At 46.2% G+C, this 21,805-nt stretch overlaps 2 long non-coding RNA genes across 2 annotated transcripts in view; both read right to left on the bottom strand.

Moving 5' to 3' along the window:
* Positions 1-177: 177 nt before the first annotated feature.
* LOC143832173 (uncharacterized) lies at positions 178-13,699 on the bottom strand. The gene is made up of 5 exons (XR_013229118.1): positions 13,314-13,699; positions 10,064-10,197; positions 9,603-9,659; positions 6,540-6,750; positions 178-714 (listed from the first exon to the last, which is right to left on the bottom strand). It is a non-coding gene; the product is annotated as an uncharacterized LOC143832173 (long non-coding RNA).
* Positions 13,700-19,942: 6,243 nt separating this feature from the next.
* LOC143832167 (uncharacterized) overlaps positions 19,943-21,805 on the bottom strand; it is a 68,672-nt gene continuing 66,809 nt past the window's right edge. Inside the window, exon 6 of the long non-coding RNA XR_013229114.1 lies at positions 19,943-21,064. This is a non-coding gene — a long non-coding RNA (uncharacterized LOC143832167). The remainder of the gene's footprint in view (positions 21,065-21,805) is intronic.

Here is a 21,805-nt window from a genome sequence, read left to right as displayed (position 1 = left end):
CCCTTTCTTGTGTGTGCTTCCATGTGTTTCATGCCAACATCATCCAGCTCCTGTCCACAACGGCTCAGGTACTTCCCTAAGCGTTTGCCTGACCAGGTTCCTGGGGGAGTGGCCCTGTCTACCTCCCTGTTCCTGGTGTCCAACTTGAGTCAATAGGGTGTCTTGCCTTTTACCCAGCTACAGCCCAGGTGGCCTTTGGGCCACACCCTAACCACTAGCTTAATTCTTTCCAGCATGTAGTAGATGTCCATGCTCCTGTCTTCATCACCTCAGCCAGGCCTGGCTTCTACAGTCACGGCATCTCCAATACTCACTAAAAAAAGAGCACTGTTATGGGAAGCAAGGGTTTCAATTCCACCATAGCAAAGGTGGTGAAAAGGCAAAGCTTATATTTTGGCGAGTAACTATCACATTAATTACAAAATTTGAGGAGGCAGGACTAGGGCCCATAGTTCATACACTGCCAAATATTTCCATTCACAGAGTCACGAGAGCACATGGACAACAGAATAAGGGGGCTTTTGCTTTCACAGCATGCCTATGACAGAAATGGCTTCCTTAGTCAAACAATTGCTCATCAAACACCATGCAATGTGCAGAAACCAGGTTAAAATTGGAGTTGATAATGCTACAGCCAAGTAGCTAGGTGCCCGGTGGTCCCTGGAGCTGTTGTTGTTTTTGTGTAGGCCGTGCTTTTGATCAACTCTTGTTTCCCTGTTGAAGATTGCGTGGAAAAAAGCCAACAGAAAGAGGGACAATAATGAGTAATCATTCCTAGAAATTCCTGGAGATTTTGGGGTGGAGCTCAGAGGATAGCAGAATACGGGGAGGGGGAAAACTCAGGGTATAAGCCCATAGAGTCCACCCTCCAGCCATTTTTTTTCTCTTTTTCTCTTATTTTCTTTTTCTTTTTTTCTTTTTCTTTTTTTGTTGAGAACAGTTCACCTGGAGATCAGTTGTGATTTTGGGGAATTCCTAGGGCCATTCCGCACCGGGATCCATGTAGCAAATTGTTTGCTGAACGAAAAATCGCCATTTTAAATAGTGGAATTCGGCGTAACGCATACCTGCCTTTGTAGTGGAATCCAGTTGCGTTTCTATCGTTTCCCACAGGGTTCCGGTCTTTGCAAAAATCGCTAGCCAGGAAGCGCTATTGCTAAGCTGTGTCCCGCCCCTGGCCGTCAAGCAGCCAATGGGCGGCCGTTATCATGCTCCCAAACAGCCACTTTCCCGTTAAGGAAGGTTTTTAAAAAAAACACACACACACGTTGCAACAAATCTGCGTTGATTCGTTGCAACGGAGAGACCCATCCAGCTAGCATGTGGTGTTTGAGCTGCCGTTTCATCGTTGCCACGCTCACCCCGAGTGAAAAAAAAAATCCCCCCCCCCTCACGGGCGTGATTTTCGGCCAAAAACAGTGTGAAAATAAAGTGAAAATAAAGTGAAAATAAACCAGCAAACGGGCTTGTGCTTGATGACTTTAAACAGAGGGGCTGCAGCCATGGAAGCCTTGCTGGGTAAACGAAGGCTCGCTGGTGCGTTGATCTCCGCTCGCTCGGAGAAAAAAAAATGGCGATCGCTTCGCCGGAAGATCAGAGAAGAGAGCCAGGGGGAGGGACTTTGCAGAAACCGCAATAATGGTAACGCACAGAACCTTCCTGCTAGTGTTGCAGATTGGTTGCAGGAGTGTAGCGCTTTCCGGAGGGTGAATCCACTTTTTGGGATTTCCCTGAAAGCGCTACAATGAAGCGCTTTTTTGCAGATCGGTTTCAGGAGTGTTGCAGATTGTCAATGACGTGCATAATGGCAAAACTGTGGCGATTTCAATTAGTAATCATTGTGCTATTTTGGACGAATGCGGAACGGCCCCTAGACATCAGGAATGGGTGGTACTAAAAACTGAAAAGAACTCTGCAGCCTTAGGTGGCGTTTTAAGCTCATGTATCACATATACTCTTCCCTTGATGTCACCCTCAGTGTGTTGTTAGTGTAGAGTAGCTGTAACGAGGATGAATATTAGCAATTAGAGATGGGCATGGGCCAGCCCATGGGTCTCCAGGAACCCATGAATTAGGATGGTTCTGGCCAAATCCCCAATGACTATGCATGACCACATATGGGTCTTACCCCTCTACACATGTTCATAGTTTTTTTTGGAGGGCGGAGTTTCCTCAGCACATGCATGCAAGCATGTGAAGTGCACAAAAATATCTCTGTGCATAGATGAGGCTTGGGAAGGTTGTCTTTTGGTTTCTGTGGCTACTCCAATGATTTCCCATCTAACTTGATTGGAATCCTTGTTAGCCAATAGTGCTACCCTTGGTTTCAATGGAAATGCCTTGTTATATATACTTCCTGAGGCCACGAGAGAGCTCATTGCATTCTTTTGCTCTCGGTAGCAGTTGGTGAAGGAGAGCGGAAGATGCACATAGCCATTTGGAGGGAGAGACTTTCTCGGAATAGGTAGAATGGTTCAGAGAGTAGGAGCACCTTCATCATTACCTGGGGGTCTTTGGCCACTCATTTATTTAATGCCTTGTGGCGGTTTACAAAGATTCATGAATACAATAAAATCCTGTAAAAACCCATTAAAACGTAATTAAAACACAATATCACGATGGCGGATAATAAATATATAACCCACTCCCCCATTCAGCAAAGGTCTATTACTCTCTATCTGGGACTTAGTCGGTTTCAGCTAGAGATCCACAACTGACAGCGCAGGAAGCCACCCTGGCCTCAACCATATGCCTGGCGGAAGAGCTCCGTCTTGCAGGCCCTGCAGAAAGCTGACAAATCCCACAGGCATATGTCCCGGAGCCCCGGGACCACCAGTAAATTTATACCTGCAGAGTGAAGGGCCCTGTGGGGGGGGGGGGCAATGAGCAGATAAGCAGGACCCAGGCTGCATAAAGCCTTAAAGGTTAGAACCAACACCTTAAACTTGATCTGGAAGCAGACTGGTAACCAGTGCAGATGGTGTAGCACCGGCTGAATATGGGCAGTCCACGATGTTCCAGTGAGGACCCTTGCAGCTTGCTGGCACTTGAAGCCCCCCCTCCCCCCACCATTAGAGGCTGATTGTCAAGTGGAGACTTGTAGAGTGCAGGCAGATGTCTCTTTTTTTCCTCTTTGAAGAGATGCATCTTGTTCTCCCATTTTATTTCAGCCTGGTGTTCTTTGTGTGTTTGTCTTGGAAACCTTTTCAAGGTTAACTCTCCTAATTTTCTTTCTGGAAGTGGGGTGAAGGATCACTAATAAATTCTGATTTCCAATTTACTTTTCTAGCTGGCTCTGTTAACAAAATTTTATTTTCAAAAGGGCAATCATGACCTCAACACAGCGCTGAAAATATATATGGCCAAAATGGTCCCACAGCTGCTTTATGAGATACCAAAATGGATTGAATAATTTAATCATGATCTAGAAGCACTTCATGTGTCCTTTCTCAGATCGTTATTTCAAGTCCCTAGAAATGTGGCTAATGGCACCTTAATTGCTGAACTAGGCCAACAGAGGCTTGAAACCAGTGACTCGTCTCTTACCTTTAGGTATTGGATCAGTTTTCATTTTAGGGCTCAGTCAAATAACCTTTTGGCTGCCCTGTTAAATGATTCCCACAAGGTCTTGCAGACTTTCTAACAAACTTCTCTCATTGGGCTTAGACTTACACTCTTGGATGAATCTTACGGAGAAAGGTATATATAACCTCATAGTAAGGAGACTGGAGGGCATTGAATATAAAACCTTACTGTCGTTTACGTCTCCATCTTGCTCTCCCCGTGTAGGGAATATTATCCCGTTATATAAAGTTATCCCCCCCTACCTTACTATTATTGAAGGTTACCCCGCCAGGGAAGTTTTCATGCTTGCTCGGCTGAACTCTTTCCTTCTAACGTTCTCTGAGGCAGGTTTAACCGTATTCATTTAGCAGAGAGACTATGGGCCATTTCGCACGGCTTCAAAATAGCACAATGGTTACTAATTGGAAACGCTACTAATTTGCCATAACCCACGACGTCGTAGACAATCTGCAACAATCTTGAAACCGACCCGCAAAAAGCGCTTCGTTGTAGCGCTTTCAGGGGAATCCAGAAAAGTGGATTCACCCTCCGGATAGCGATACACTCCTGCAACCAATCTGCAACAGTAGCGCTAAGGACCTGTGCGTTACCATTGTTGCTGGTTCTTCAAAGTCCCTCCTCCTGAGCCTGTCCTCCAAACTTCCGGCGAAGCGATCGCCATTTTTTTTTCTCCGAGCGAGCGGGGATAAACGCACCAGCGAGCCTCTTTCTGTTTAGAGGCTTCCCTGGCTTCAGTCCTTCACCTTTAGTCACTAAGCACAAACCACATAAAAGCCCGTTTGCTGAAATAAAGTCCCTTTATTTTTTACACATAAATTCAGCCGAAAATCAGGCCCGTGAGAGGGGGGGGGGTTATCACTCGAGGCAGCGTGCCAACGATCATACAATTAAACGACAGCTCACATTAGGCAGCTGGATGGGTCTCTCCGTTGCAACGAATCTACCTAGATTCGTTGCTATGGGTCTGTTTTTTTTTTTTTTAAACCTTTCTTAAAGGGAAAGGGGCTGTTTGGGAGCATGCTAACGGCTGCCCATTGGCTGCTTGACGGCCAGGGGCGGGACGAGCTTGGCAATAGCGCTTCCTTTCTAGCGATTTCTGCCGAGACCGGAAGCCTGTGGGAAACGCTAAAAAACGCAACTGATTCCACTACAAAGGCAGGTATGCATAACGACGAATTCCACTATTTTAAATGGCGATTTTTCATTCCGCAAACAATTTGCAACAAAGATCCCCGTGCGAAAAGGCCCTATGTTTTCATGGTAATCAGTAGGGGCGTTAAACAGGGCTGTATACTGGCATACTTTTTATTTAACCTTTTCCGAAACGATTTAGCTCCATCACTGTTTACTGTAGATGGCCATTGCCTGAATCTTGGCTCTCTACATACTCCACATTTACTTTATGCTGATGATGCTGTCATCATGTCTTGTTCACGAATTGGACTAAAGCACCTCCTCAATCAATGCTTTGCTTATTGTGAATGTAATAGACTCACGTTGAATTATGGGAAGTCCAAAGTGATGGTCTTTGCAAAATCATGGAAACCTTTTAGCTGGAACATCCAAGGGAACATTATTGAGCAAGTTAGGCATTTTAAATACCTGGGTGTACACTTTCATTACAATGCAAGTTGGACTGTCCACTGGCAGTATATAATTGGCAAGGAACAGCGCTCAGGCTGTCGCCCGTTTCTTCTACACCAAGGGTAACCAATTTGTACCAGCAGCTCTCAAAGTTTTTAATGCGAAGTCATGCTCTCAGCTCCTCTATGGAATCCCGATATGGATAAGTGCTTTCAACCAAGCAGTTGAAAGCATTCAATCCTCCTTTTTGCTAAGCTTTCTGGGCATCCCTAACTGTGTACCTTATGCTGAGCTCTGTTTGGAAACAAACCTAAGACTGTTGGAGCATGGCTGCTTACTATTAAGTTTTGGCTGCGTTTAGTCTTTAATTCTGAATCCGCCAGTTTTACTTCTCTAATGCTCCCAGAACTACAGACTTCCAACTGGTTTAATTATATTGAGCGAAAAATCTAAATGCTTGGCATCTCTTTAGATTCACTGGCCTTAGCACCTACAACATCTTTAACCATTCCTCGCGGAGAGGAATAAATAAAGCCGTAAGGGCCACGTAAGGGCCTCCTTCAGCAGCCTAGGAATCGGCCGGGCCAATCGGCAGGCGCTTCGCTTCGCGCCTGCCGATTGGCCCGGCCGATGGTATGGTAGGCCCCTTCCTCATCACGGACAAAGCCCTCCGCCTGAGGGCTTAACGAATTATTTAGTCCGTGTTAAGGATTAGCATTCTATTTTTCTCATCTTGTTATTCCCCAACAATGCAGGGCTTTTATGCTTGCCAGGCTTAACATCCTCCCATCAGCAGTTATGATGGGGAGATTTCAGAAGATTCCTTACATACAGTGACACGGTCCATGTAAACAAGGTTCTATAGAAACCATACAGCATGTTTTTTTTTTTACTGCCCCATATACGATGCTATTCGGGCTAAAGCTCTCGATTTTAGTTAAAGAGAGCCAGTTTGGTGTAGTGGTTAGGAGTAGCGGACTTCTAATCTGGCAAGCCAGGTTTGATTCTGCACTCTCCCACATGCAACCAGCTGAGTGACCTTGGGCTCACCACGGCTCTGATAATACTGTTCTGACCGAGCAGTAATATCAGGGCTCTCTCAGCCTCACCCACCCCACAGGGTGTCTGTTGTGGGGAGAGGAATGGGAAGGCGATTGTAAGCCGCTTTCAGCCTCCTTCGGGTAGGAAAAAGCGGCATATAAGAACCAACTCTTCTTCTCCTTCTTCTAAATGTATTGGCTACTCTGATAAGTACAAGGTACAGTTCCTTCTCTCCAATCTGGATCCAGATACAATTGATAAAGTGGCTAAATTCTTACAAATGGCAATTAAGCTGCGTGAACTTAAGAACTAATTGACTGTATTCTTACCTGTCCTATTTTTTATGCCAATAAAGGTTGTTGTTGTTGTTGGTTTGATGATGATGATGATGAAGATGATATAGACTTTCAGCATTTTGGCAGATAGCATATTCTCAAATCCATTTACAGCCCCATTAAAGAGACACATTTTATTTCAGGCGCTGTTCTTTTGGGGTGTTCATTTGATCCTGTAGTTCAGTTCACTTTTGTAACTTCCTTCCTGGGAGTAGGGTGAAAGATAACCAATGAATCCTGATTTCTATTACCAAACATTCTGATTCTGAGGTGCGGTTTTATTTCAAAATTCGCCTTAACCTGGGCACGTGTGTGGTGGGAGGCTGTTGCTCCAACACCAGCATCTTTTCCTGGTATTGAGGGTGGCAGTAGCTAAAAAGGCAAATAAGTGTCTTGGTTTCCACATTTCTTTTTCCTCCTTCCTTACCCCAGATCACACATGGGACTACCTTTACCTCTACCAGTATAGTTTTAATTTTCTGTGGTTTTCTCTTGGAGCACAGCTTCTATTCCTCTTCACCTTCTTTCTCCTGGGCACATCCTATCGATACACTTTGAAGCCCGTCATACATTACTGCCTTTGCCACATCAGGTAGAGTTCAGTTTGGGATCCTCTTTTGCAATCCTCCCCCCCCCCCATGGTCAGATTGAGTCTTCCTGTGTTGTCACCCTCTGTCCTCACCCTTGGAGAAAGGACTGCAGCCTCTTCAGAGTCATGCCCCCTATTGCCAGGTCAGCTAGGAATTGGGCAAGTAGCCCATGATCTGCAGTGTCAAATGCTGCTGTAAGATCTAAAAGAAACATCAGCACTGACCCATCTAGATCCAGCTTCATCTGGAGGCCATCTATAATGGCAACCAGAAATGTCTCTACTCCATGGCCAGGCCTGAAGCTGGATTGGAAAGGATTAAGAGCTGATGTTTCTTCCAGAAAGTTCTGTAGTTGTCCTGCAACTATTTTACCCAGGAACAACAAGGGCAATTCCGCGCATCTGGCAATGTTGCTGCATGTCCGCGGCATCCGCTACTATTTATAGTGGAATTTTGACATTTTGCACACTGGCAATTAAAGCACAAAATTCATGTTCCCATAGCATTTTTTTAGTTACCCACATGTTTCTGGTCTCGCAGGAATTGCAAACAAGGTGCTCTAAATTTGTGGCGCTTCTGCCTGCCTCTGCCCGTCAATCAAACTTGAAGAGCCAATGAAATGGAGAATTGCCCTTGTGGCTCCGAAATGCCCCTTTCCCTTTAATTTTTTTTTTTTAAATCTGAAAACACAAGTGGCAATGAATATGTACAAAATTGTGGGAGAAATTAGAGAAAGCCAACATAGACAAGCAACTTATCTTTTTGATTCGGGTCTTGCACAAACAAACATCAATAAGGGTTATATGTAACCCTCAGGGACATTTAACAGATCCCATAAGAATGGTGAACGGAGTCAAACAGGGCTGTATATTAGCTCCACAACTATTTAGCATTTATATTAACGACATTGTTACCCATTTACGGAGTTTGGATTTCCATCCGCCAAAATTAGCTAATAGACACTTGTCTTTATTATTGTATGCAATTGATGTTGTCCTTTTATCAAGGGCCCCTATTGGACTAAAATGGGCACTGAGAGCCCTTCAAGGTAATGAAAACTACCTTGAAGTAAATTATTCCAAGACAAAAATAGTTATCTTTTCAAAGAAACTTAAGAAACACTTGTGGCGCCTAAATGCTACTTGTATTGAACAAGTTCAGATATATAAATATCTAGGTGTCACATTTCAAGATTCAGGATCTATGAATTCTCATGTAGCCCTTATTGCTCTGAATGCGCAAAAAAGTGCAGGTGCTACACTAAAATTCTATTGGAACAAAGGGTGGTAGGAATGTCCCTACTGCTCCATGGGTACAAGCCATTAACAGGAAGTCAGGATTTTATGGTCTATCCCAACAATTTCTGCTCTCCTTGGGCCTTTACCGTGCCAAAGAATTGGTAAAGCAAAGAATACAGGATGTGGAAAGACAGCATGATCTGAATAGAATCAATAATCCACTGTATGACACCTCTCTTCTAAATAGATTATCTCTTATGCCCTATCATTCTAATATTGACAATTCTGAATTTAGAAGGGCATTTACATTATTGTGCTACAATGTTCTCCCTTCAACATGGCTTCCACTCCAGGAACGAACTTGTTTATGCCAGGATGGTAACATTGAGAACACTGAACATGTGATTTTTGATTGCTGTATTTATAACCAATTGCACCAGGAATTACTGTATTCCATCTTTACTGACTTAAGGGCTACTTCAAGACAAGCCAAATTAAAGGAACTCCTTTCAGATAAAAATAAGAATTTATCCTGTATTATCACCAAATATGCAAGATTAGCAATTAAATGTAGAAGTGCCTGGCTAAATATGTATATTAGGATGGATCTATTGAACACAGGAAGTATTTTGGAACTTTTAATCAATTTTATATAGTGTTTTACTGTTTTGTATTTTGTACTGGTCGTTGACCGAAATAAATGTATCTGTCTGTGTACATTCATTGCTTCACAGAGAACTATTTTTCGTGGTCTTTAAAAAAAAATTGATTGGGTGACAGCCCATCAGGGATGCTTTGATTGTACTTCTTTACTCACATTTGGTTTTCAAACCTTGCAGCACATGAGTAGGTTCTTTGTTGCATTCTAGTGGCAGGAAGCTCCCTTGGCTTGTGAAATAGAACACAATAGGATGGCAGCCCCTGTCTGCCTGAATGTTAAAAGTCATTGAGCTTTGAGGTCCCCCCTGGCCAATCACATTGACTGATCAATCTGATACTTTTAAAAGTTTGAGGGAGTAACATATTTTCATGGAGCAAACGTCATTCTGCGAGATGTCTCATCCAAGGAAGAGTGCCTTCTGGCAGAACTCCAAGACTGAGGCACTCCTAGAGCTTGTGCTGGCCTTAAAGAGCTTGAAAAAGCTGATGGCCAGCAAGTCATAGCCAGACAAAGGGTGCCTTTGTCTAGTGCTCGCTAGAAAACTGCAAGCAAAAGGCTACATGCGCACCTGGGAGCCGTGGTTCGGCCGTCCCCTCCTCTCCATGATCCACCTCTGATTGTTCATCTGTGAACACAGAAAACAGCACACACAATAAAACCATCTTATTACGAAATGATTACCCCCCCCAGAAATATCCGTAGACAACTCTCCACCAAAACTTTCCCTCCCCCCTGTTCTCATTCAACAAGAGGACAGTGATGTTGGCCAGATGAATAGCGAGGAGGCCGTTACATCCGCACCTCCTGGCATCACCCTTCCCACTTTTGAAATCATCCTCCTGGGAGCTCGTGGCAGTTCTGGGTTGGTGCCAGGGATGTATTCTGTCGGAACAATTAAATTGTTTTGAAGCAAAAAACCCAGGATATTGTTAATGGGTACTTTCAAATGCGCCACCCCATGAGGAAAGCCTCCTTCCAGTGTGTTCAGGTCAGGTGCTCCTGCAGAATGAAAAAACACACAGTCCATACCTTTTCCCTCCCATGACTAGCAGAGAAATAGCCAACTATCTTTGTTGAGGCAACAGAGTCCCTGTCCCTTTCTTCACCAAGAGCAGTAGATTCCATGGGGGAGACTTGTGTCTCAGTATCTGGGAGCTGTGTTTCTATTGGAAGAAAAAAAGAAAAGACTAAGTCACCCCCCCCCCCCCCATCCCTGCAGATGGCCATGACCAGATGTCTCATAGTGCAGGGAATGCATGATCAAAATCTCAATTAGGCAATCTCAAACAAGTCCAAAAGTTCATACATAGTACATACTCATGAAAGAGCAAATTGCCAAGGATGTCAAGGACCCTGATGGCAATGAATAAACATTTAAACAAATATCTGTCAATGTATAAAGGCAAACCAAAGCAAGGCACCCTGAGAAGGAAGCTTACCCAAAGCGAGGGGCATCTGGTGGAAAACACTCCCCTCCTCGTCGGGGATGATGGCCAGAAGGTCAAACGTCACCATCTCCAATCCCCGTCGCTGGGGCTGAAGAGGTGGCTGGATCCTTCCAGTAGAGGGTCCCTCCTCCGGATCCCCCTGCTGGAAAGGCTCTGGTCGTGAGGGAGCAGCCTGCCTGACCGCCTCAAGGCTTCTCCCAATGGGCTTTGTCCTCCTGTCGCCTTCTCCCTCCCCATAAAGGTGGGGTTGTAGCCTCGTGATTAGATGGCAGCCCATCAGGGATCCTTTGATTGGACTTCTTTAGTCACGGGTGGTTTTCAAACCTCATGACGTGTGAGTAGGTTTTCTTCACCAGGGTCCTCCTCTGCAATGGTTGCTTGCACACACACGCGTACGTGTTAACACATGTAACCATGTAATATGTACATACACAGGCGAGTGAACAGTTCAGACGCCAACAGAATTTTCTTCCGCTTCATACGCCGGCTTGAGGCACAACACACACATTCACATTCCACTGTCCTTGTCAGAAATTTCTTGTTCCTCCAAACACGCGAATTAGTACAGCCTGCTTGCAGACAAGCGTGCACGTAATCATTGACATGCATCTCCATGCAAAAAAATATTTTCACACAATGCATGTAAGTGCAGGGCAATATTCAGGCCGATGTTGATGTCTGTGTCATTATGAGGCTCACTTGGGAAGTTTAAAGACCTTCGGCCGAATGAGCAGCGTGCTCGTTTGTTCGTTGCTTTAGGCGGTTTGTAAAAAAAAATGGCTTTGCCATCTCCTGGAAGCTTGGGGGTGGGAGCAAAGGAGGGACATTCTACCACTATTTTAAGAATGCACATGTCTTTTGCTGATGTGTTACAGGTTTCAGAAGTCAAGAGCTTGGGGGGAGGGGGTTATCCACTTTTTGTAAGTACCCGAGTAGCGCTACAATGAAGCGAATGTTGCGAATGTTGCGGGAGCTTTGCAGGAGTGTTGCGGTTTGTGTGCGATGTCATGCGAAATGTCAAAAATGTAGCGCTTGAGAACAGTTACAATTCAACAACATTAGAGCTGAGTGGAATGGCCCCAAATGTTCAATTGGGAGGTAGTTGGCTGGGTCACTTTTGTATTCTTTAAACACACACACACACACAGCCTGAACACTGCCTCCTTCAGCTTTTCCAGGAAAATCCCTGAGGTTCAGGATAAATTGATATAGTCCCAGGGAGGGGCCTGCACTCTCTCTTTGCCAGTTTTTCCCAGCCAAGAAGTGTATGGTTGGCTGAACAGCTGTCCATATCAGGCAAGGGAGAGCACACTGAAGCAGTCCAAAGTGGGACCTTAAGATGGCCAAGGGGCCTGCAAGCTACCAACTACATCAATCAAGATGAGAAAATCATGGTAGAACAGCAAGATTTTCTCTTCAAAAAAGCTTACAAATGCCTCAAAACTAATGGCCAACTGTGAAGTTTTTGACAGTCCACTAGCTATGGATGTTAAAGACCAAATTGTTTTGTGCTGGGCGAGAACTAGCAAAGGGAATAACGGATGCTAAGTAGTTACTTTTTGTGGCCTTCACTGTCATCTCATAAGCATTCATAAGCATTTTATAAGAAGTTCTTGAGGCTTTGTCACGAGTTTTCTGGCAAATTCATTCTAGCCATTTCAGCTCCCATTTCTGTTTGCCCCAGCCCCTTTGTATACCAGGGGACTGTCCTGAATCAGGAGCAGAGATAGCATTGGGGACCTATGGCAGTCCTCTACCAGCTCATCAACTGAGTTGCCAGGGAGCACTGGATCTTGCAGAGAATTCTGGAATCCTATTGGCTCCCTTAGTCTCTTTGGGTGAGCATAAATTTACTCTCTGCCTATAAAGGAAGGAATCAGGGTGCTGATTCAAGCCTTTAGGGCAAAGTGGTCTGACCATGGTAGTCTTGCAACTTGCATCAGGCCATTTGTATCCCTGCCCTAAAGATTATATTCAGGGCATGGCCTGAGAGAGTCCTGTAGTTATGGAGCCAATTTTTGCTGACTTAATGATTGCCACAAACCACTAGTTTTTAATAACCTGCTGTTTGTCTCTTTTCACAAAGGCTAAGAACGAGGGTGTGGATGACAGATCACAGAAATAATTAGGAGCCTCAGTAATATTTATTGTGGATAAAAATTGGACAAATGTCTTTATCTTTAACCGCTCCTGTAGAGCGGAATAAATAAAAGAGTAAGCCCTAAGGGGGAGGAGAAAGGGCGGCTTTGTCCAGGATAAAAACTTGGAGGGCCCAATCAAGAGCCGTGAAGCAGCTCCTGATTGGGCCTTCCCAGTGTCACTCGAGGGCCAAGCAGCCAAGCAGCCAATGGGCAAAGCCTCGCCTTGCCCGGCCGGGGACTCACCGCACACAAGGAGAAGCAGCAGTACTCCCGCTGCCTTCCCCTTGCCCTCGCGAAAGGAGCAGGGACGCCGTGTTGCAGACGTGGCCATTGCGCCGCCGCCATGTCCCCTCACCCAGACACACACACACAACCCCCCTGTCCGGCCCCCCCATTGCACCGCCACAGCTTCCCCGCGCCCACAAACACACAGCCTCACCAGCCAACCCCCCCTGGCAGCCCCCCCACGCAATTGCCCCATCACCATTTCTCCGTGCCCACAGACACACAAACACACACACACACAGCCATCCACCCACTGCGCTCTCCCACCTCTTCCCCCACCCCACACACCCACGTACACACTCCTCTCTACCCCCTCTACCCTCGCCACCTCCCCTTCCCGATTCACCCCCCTTGCAATTCCCCCCCACCCTTCACACCCCCTCTGTCCCCTCCCCTTTCACCTACCTCTCTGCCTGCCTTCCTTTCTTCCTTCTTACTTCCTGCCTTCCTCTATTTCTCCATCTCCTTCCTGTCTCTCTGTCTCTCCCTCTCACTTGCTTCCTGTCTTTTTCCTTTACTTCCTTTCTTTCTCCCTTCAACCACCCCTTGCCCTTTTTTCTCCCTCCCATACCTCCTTTCCTCTTCTTCCTTCTTTGCCTACAGTCTGCCTCCCCATTCTCTATCGCCCGCTGTATTTCTTCTACAGCGGGCTTAATTTCTAGTTTACCATAATGGGTGTAAATGAGTGTTATAAAGGTGGGTGAATGACACTGTCTAATACAGAATACAGGATTGCAGAATAAAAATAAGAAATGTCAGTTATTAAGAGTTCTCCAGTCTTTGGAGACAATAAAATTTGTCATCCATGAGATAAGCAGTAGTCTCCTGGCAACAGTGCTCTTGTTAGCATAAAAGAAAATAACAACTTGAAGAATTAGCTTTGCAAACTAGATCTGTGAAATTTTGAGTTTTGAATGAGTCTTCTCATGTAATAATGATTATTATCATTTCCCTTCTTAGATCTATACTTAAGCATAATAATGGTAATAATACTAATTGTGCACTTGTAAAAACTAGGAGCTGTACAGCAATATATTCAAATCAGAGAGCGCTGCCAAAAAGCATACACTCTTCTTTCACTGATTATTCTCCCCTTATGGGGAGAGAGCACAAGTCAGTCACAGGCCCAAATGTTGCAAGCACTTGAGCAGTACGACAATTGGAAAGTAAATAACAGTAGCATTCTCTTTTAAGGGAGTTTTTGAAACTCACCAATATGTTTAAATATGGGGTAGGCCAACAACAGAATATTTGATAATTTGGTTTGTGCATCTGATTATTTTTTAACAGCGATAAAAAATATTCACCTGTTTTTATCTGTGCAACCCAGCAGCTCAAAACTAATACAACAGTTCAAATGCAAGCTTGAAAACTCAGATTTATTTTTTTTATTTATGCATGCCCACCAGATGGAGTTAGCAACACACCTGCTGACAATATGCTGAAGTGCTCAACTGCTAGAAAGTAGATTAGAATGATTTTGGATGGTGGTACAGGCTGACATGTGAAATAGCTCTTATGTAAATGTGTAAAATTAGTGCTTTGAAAGTCATGGAGGGACCACAGAATGAATTTAGTTATAACTTTGGGGTACAAACAAAGGCCTTTTCAGCTTCCTGATACTAGTATTGAAAGGCCCAGTAGTTATACATACTGCAGAGTTTTTCATTACCACTCTCCCACATTTTTTCATTCCTGCACTATTGAATCAGGCTCTTGAATGTCATCTCTACAGGGAAGGGTTTTATGGGTGCATTTGTTTGTCTTGTAAGCCGACTAGAACCGTGGAAGCTGCATAGCCTCTGTTTTGTCTTTGAATTCCTTTGGACTGCCCTATATGATTCCCTGGGACAAAGTAGGAGGGTAATGCTTTTAATGGGATCCTGTGGAAAAAGAATCAGTTATGAAACCTAATAGGGATAGAAGTATCTAATGGTTTCCACAGTAATATGAGACTATGACAACTAAATGCTAGCTTTGTGATTTGATGGAGGACAGATTATTCTTTAAAAAGCATAGGCAATTAACTCTGTGCAAATGTTTCTGGGGGGAAATTTTTTGTATTAACTCTACTGGAGCTAGAGATGCATAACTATTTGCACTTTCAGATTGAAAGATTGTGATACTATGGGTTTAAACTGTTTGCTGTGGCAGGCTCTCGGTTGTGACATTGGCTGAAGAGAGATTTCTTGGAGTATATGCTTTTCAACCTCTTTGTTGAAATTATTTATATATAAGTAGTAACTAAGCCCGCTGCACCCAAAATACAGCGGGCGCTAGCGGGGTTGCGATGAGGGTGTTAGGGGCTCCGTGGGGCGGCCTGTGAGGCGCGGGCGGCTCGTCCTATGCCCCCCTCCCCGTCCCGCGGCCTACCTGTGGCTGTGGTGGGAGGCATGAGATGGCGGCAGTCAGGAGGCCAGGAGCAAGTCGACGGCTTGTCTTGTGCAGGCGGCGGGCGTGGCATCGCAGCAGGCGCTGCGGCTGCCGGCTGCCTGCTGCCAAGGTTGTGCGTCCTTGGAGCGGGCGGGGCGGGTGGCGGCACGGCCGCAGGCGTATCTTGTTGCGGGTGGCGGTGCGGGCCACTCCCATGTGTGCAGCAGTCGGGAGCAGTGGCAGGGGAGCGGGCCTGGCTGGCGGGCGCCGGCTGGCTCCGCTGCTCCTGGAGCTGGGGTCAGCGGTGTGGGTCGGCGGAGGGCGCATGTAAGTGCGCGGCACTGGTGGCGGGGCTGCTGGCGTTTGGGGCAGCGCCAGCTCACTCTGGCGGCCGCACCTCCGTGTGCGGGGCAGCGGCAAGGTGTCCTCTTGTCGGCCGCAGGCGCCGCTACCACCACCGCCGCTGGATCCTGGGAGGCAGCGACCTGCGCTGTGCAAGTGGAGGCAGGTAATGGTGGCTGGCGGCCGTATGCTGCGGAGCGTGGAGGGGGGGTGGATTGGGAGGCACAAAGCGCCTCCCGATTAGTCAGTCCGGTGGCAAGGGACCAATGGCGAGTATAGTATATATATAATTTCAAAGAATTAAGGCTTTTGAACTCTGGTGCTGGAGAAGACTCTTGCGAGTCCCTTGGACTGCAAGGCAAACAAACCGGTCAGTCCTAGAGGAGATCAGCCCTGACTGCTCCTTAGAAGGCCAGATCCTGAAGATGAAACTCAAATACTTTGGCCACCTCATGAGAAGGAAGGACTCCCTGGAGAAGAGCCTAATGCTGGGAGCGATATATATATATTTTATTGTTGCTGCTTCATTTATTGACCTAGATATGTGTTGGGGAAATTTCTCAATAGTTATATGGAGATGCATCTATGAATAGTCCACAAATTATTACAGCTCTGCAGGGAAGGGGGGAGTATTGGCAGTTTTATAATTCAGTTGTGACTAAAAGAGGTGCATGGCTGTTAGGGTTTCCCAGGGAGGGAGATTGGCAGGAAGAATCCCAGTCCATTTCTCCCCAGCTCGGAAGTGGAAATAGAGTTCATATCTTTCAGTTGTGGCCCAGAGATAAGGCAACAAGTCTAGTCAGTTGTCCCTCCCTAAGTTTCCTTTGTCCTCTGCTTTTCATAACATATTGTATGCTGAGCTAATACACTTTGGGTCAAATGGGATTTGTGTAAAGCCATACTGGGCTCTGCTTCATGTTTTGATTGAGCCGGAATCCCTTGACTTTGAAATTTAGCTCAGATTGTTGTTTATGAGCATAGTTTTCCCTAGGGGCTTGTGTGGAGGTGGAAACTGTTTCTTTCCTGCCCCCTCTTTGTCACTGTTTCTTGCCAGCATTATTCAGTGTGAGATGTGCCAGCCCTCCACCTCCACAGGTGCCCTTGCTGTAAAGAGGCAGGCCTACCATTGCAGGAATCTGAGTCCCATCTACAGCTGTGCCAGACTGTCTGAAAGTTTAGTCTGTGCCTCAGTGCATGTGTTTTGGCTAAGCGTGATAGCAAGTGGGTGCACCTAATATTTGGCATATTCATGTGCAGGGACACATACATGTGGTACATACAAGTGACTGGATACTAGCCCAAAGCTGTCCTCTTATTGTAACTGATTGTCAACCCATAGGATACAAGGACAAAATCACACACTTCCCAATCACACACAATTGTGGGCACCTCTCCTCCCTATGCCCAAACTTTAGCCTTTGTCATAGAAGAAGAGAGTGGTTTTCTTTATACCCCGCTTTGAAGACCTGCCTTGGGATGCAAGGATGGCCAACTGGAGCCTAGAAAAGTATGTTGCCTGAATAATCTGACTGACTGACTGACTGACTGACTGTAGTTCTATACCTACTGACCTTCCCTGTCTCGTCACTGATTTAATGACTCTCACTGGAAAGAAATTCACAACCATAATCTAGTTCCAAGTTACCTTCTCAAAATGTCTCAAAAATATTAGTCTGTTACATGAGTGAAGGTAGCTGGATAACACCCAACATCCTCTCTAGCTATAAACTTCTTGTTATCCTTTGTTTTATATATGTATTATAATTCATTTGTACTCTTACTACTCACTGGGATCCAAAGCAGTTTACAGAATTTTTCTCTGAGGTAGGTTAGGCTGACAGAATGACTGGCCCAAGGTCATCCAGGCCGATTCCACAAGAGATTTGCCCCATGCCCACATGACATCCCTGCCATTCTGGCCCTCTCTAGGGCCTGCTGCAGATCAGGCCCTCATTTGCTTTGGGCTAAGGGGGAATCCAAGTTCCCTTTGCCTACTGTGGAGAACAACAGGGCCTGTCCTGCAGCAAGCCCATGTGTACAGGAAGGGCTAGACCTTCATCCAGGCTCCTCCCTGCCCTATGGAGGCCAGGAGGGGGCAAAAAATGTTACAGTCAGCTTCTCAGTGCTTCGCGGAACTGAGGGGCAGACTGGGACTTAAAAAAAATCTTTTTGCAGGAAGGTACCATTGCCTTCCCACACTACCCCACCTTCATGCAAAATTTTAAAAACCTACCTTTGCTGCCGTGGCTGCCTCTCCCAGGGGGACACCTTTCAGTGGGGGACTAGGTACCCTGCTGAAAAGTGTCCCCCGCAGGGACACATTTCAGTGCTAGAGCAGGTCTGGCACTGAAATGTGTCCCCCACAGGGACACGGAAAGCTGTGGAGCATGCCGCTATGCACCAGCGGCAGTCTGGAGTTGCATTGCTGGTGTGGAATTGACCCCACTAAGCTTTCTTGGCAGAATAAGATTTGAACCTGGGTTTCCCATATCCTAGTCCAACACTGTAACAACTTCACAACACTGGAAATCAATAATCTCTCTGTACATCATGACGGTAATGACTGGGGAAGGCACTGGCAAACCACCCCATATTGAGTCTGCCATGAAAATGCTAGAGGGCGTCACCCCAAGAGTCAGACATGACCCGGTGCTTTACATCATGACTAAGGTGACCAGATTTTTAAAAAGATAAAGCAGGACACTTGGAAGCGGGACACCCGGAACGGGGCCAGCCCGGCCCAAAGGGGGCCTGGCCCAGGCCCAGCTGAGCCCCTCCATCCCTCCCTCCTACTGGGTTCACCGTTGTCAGTTGCAAGGATCCATCTGGTGCGTGCACTTCCCAAGCCCACAGGTCTCATCCTGTTGTGCTTACAGGAAAAGCAGAACTTTGTGCCAAAGGCAAGAGCCCTTTCCTCTCGGCTCCTTCCCCCCGCCACAGGCCCGCTCCCTGGCTAAGTTTCCAGGCGCAGGCACGCAGGCCGCCCAAACCAAAAGCACCAGCCCCTTCCTTTTTCTCACCCCTTGGTGGAGCAGTGCTTGGGAAGGTGGGGCAGGCGGGGCTGCGCAGAGCCGCACAGAGCAGCACAGAGCTAGCCACGGCTAGCAGGACTTTTGAAGACCTGGGTGGGATGCGGGACAATGTCCTCAAAGGCAGGAGCATCTCGCGGAAGTTGGGACGGATGGGCAGCTTAATCATGACATTAACATTTATGTTGAAAGGATATTTCTTTGTGAGTGAGGGAAAGGTAAGTGTGAGTAGGGGCATGATTGACTACACAAGCAGTTTTGAGTTACTGGCTGCTTCCAGATGGACTTATTATGTCTTGCCTCCCAAACTGCTACAGTGTTAGTTGGAGCTTGTGCATGCCTTCATTGGGTACTCACTCCCATTCTGCCTCCTTCTAAGGTTTTCTGTTGTCTCCTAAACTTGTGTTAGTACAGTCTTTTGTACAGAAAAGTGAGTTTAGCCTGGCGTAGACCAGAAAGTGTGTTTTTCCAAACCTCCCCACCTGCATCTGATATGATTTTCTCTGGATACTGTTCCTACCAAACAATTCCACCCTCCTACAACATGGGCAGTAAGATTTTTGCCCGATATAGCACTATAGCTTTGTAACACTATAGTGACATATCAACTATTTAAAACAAACAACAAAAACACTGGTAAAAGTTCATTGTTGGAAATGCTAGGTGCACGGGGGGGGGGCGCTTAGGTAAACATGTAGAATCCTCCATGTCCATCCCATTGCTGATGTGACTTTGGATCAATTTAGAGTAGCACAAGGTGCTTTCATCGTTGTTACAGACTTGGTGAGGTTTCTTTTTTTGTTGTTTTTTCACTCAATATTTTCTAAAATTATTATAATTGGGCTGAGGGTGATTTCTATTTCTAGTATATCTACTATACTAGATAGGATACTAGTATTTCCAGTTGATCTAGTATCTAGTATGTATTGCAACAGTATATAGTGTTTTCTGCATTTATGTCTTCTTTTCTTTGTTGTCTTACATGTTAGGCCACATCTGATGCCACCTTTCCCTATCCTTGTTCTGAAACTGTGTCCAGGAGCCAGACAGCAATGAATCTGCCTTCCATTATCAAAGACCAGCAGAACATTAACAAAGTCTGCATTCCTGAAAGCCAAGCTAAACATGTTTGCTGGCACTGGGAACACCATGGGGTAGAAACCATAACAACAGATTTGGTGTGGGAAAATAACAGGCAGGATAGGTTTAGGACACTCTCCCTCCTATTTCTGATTCCCAACTGTTGGGATGGTGAACAGATCTCTGCTACCATTGTGGAATCTCTGCTACCAGCTTGTTAAACCTCTTGCTACCTATTGTGTTGGAGAAGCAAAACAGAAAAAGAAAGCGGGAATTGGTCTGTCCTACTGTATAAGATTCCACCAGTAGCATGTCTTGAGAGATTGCAGTTTGTAAGCCTTTACCTTACCTCCTGAAGGAGCAGCTTTCAATGAGACACTGAAACATGATTAGGCTTTAAAAGGTAAAATAAAGTTTACTTGCTCATATTTACATAAACATGTATATTGTTCACTGATCAGACCTCTTGTCAGATCAGGGCACCAGAAACTTAGCAAGTTACAAGATACGGTCTTTACATAATGGAGCACAGAAGCAATTTGACTCTGAGCACAAAAAGCAGCCACCATTGATCCAGCGGGGGGCGTGTCAAGTAGGACACAGGTGAGCGTCAGCCTGCCGACAGTGTCAGCATCAGAGCTGGGGCATGGTGCCTTTGTTAAGGCACCACGTGGCCCACAGCTCCTTTGTCCCAGGCCCTTCAGCCAGAACAGTTTCCCTCCCAATGGGGGCCACACGGATGCGTAATTCGTCATAGCGGTTGCAGGAGGTTTAAGCATGGCAAGGGCCTGTTTGGCAGGGCTACAGTTTGCTCACTGAAGCCCTGAGTTGGGGGCTTCCGTAACGGGACCGGCAAGGATGCGAGTGAGGGCTACCTGGCTGGGAGGCCAGGGGCTCATAGCCAAGTGACCTAGGGGCACCAAAGTGAGGGGGATGTCTGGTGGGGCCCCGACAGGGTCACTTCCCAGTGAGGGGGTGGATGACGTTGGCCTGCTCTCCCGGACGGGATGAGGTGGCCACGACCATTCAGGCACCCTTGGGAAAGCAGCCAGATGGCTGAGGGGTCAGGCCCTGCACATGCTATGCCAACCCCCTCCTCACTTTGGTAGGGGCAGGAGTTCAATAAACTGCTGTAGCCATGTTTATGCCAAAACAAGCAAGTCGTGTCTTCATTGGCAAGCTGCCGCCCTGCTGATCAATAGAGTTAATAGAAGAGAAGAAGTGGACAGTCCCATCTGAAACAAGGCCCTCTGAGTTCAAACTGGTCTCTTGGTAGATCCTGCAGTTCCTGAGCTGCAGCCAGGCATCTCTCCTGAGCATATGACCAGGACCCTGCAGTGTAGAAACACCAGCCCTTCAGAGAAAGCCTGGACCAAATAACTCACTGGTTATAGTTCAACACCCACCTCCTGATTCCCCCCACCCACCCAAAAAAAGACATTGTAGGATGTACCACACCCTTGGGGGGAAAAACTGTACTAAAAATTCTCTTAAAGTGTGTTAGGGGAAAATGAAAATGCTGCACTTAAATAGAAGACTGTATACAGTTAAGAGCAAAGATAGGGTGACTTGCCTCCTCCCCCCTTCTTGGGTAAATAACAAAACAGGGGAGAGAATAGCTTTGTACCCCACTTTTTAGTGTTTACTATCAGAAGGAGTCTCAAAGCAGCTTACAATCACCTAACCTTCCTCTCATCAAAACACATCTCCTGTGAGGCAGGTGAGGTTGGAAGAGCTCTGAGAGAACCATGACAGGCCCAACATTACCCAGCTGGCTGGAGGAAGAGGAGTGTGGAATCAAACCCCATTTTCCAGATGAGAGGCTGCCACTCTTAACCATTACACCATGCTGGCCTCAGGGCGAGCTTCAATCAGCAAAGTATGGTTAGTGAGGAAGGACCTCTTCTCAACTCCATGGCTCTCCCAGCCTTGGTTTCCATTTCTTAAATGATGGAAAAGTCTATTCATGGATCTTCAAGGATCACATCTAGTTTAGGCATTTGATCTCTCTCTTCAAGGATCAATAATTATACTATTTGGGAAAACTCTTCATCCTGTAACCAGCAGCTCTTT

The sequence above is a fragment of the Paroedura picta genome, chromosome 3, assembly GCF_049243985.1.
Source record: "Paroedura picta isolate Pp20150507F chromosome 3, Ppicta_v3.0, whole genome shotgun sequence".
NCBI classification, from domain to species: Eukaryota; Metazoa; Chordata; class Lepidosauria; order Squamata; family Gekkonidae; genus Paroedura; species Paroedura picta.
This window is presented reverse-complemented; position numbering and strand designations above follow the sequence as displayed.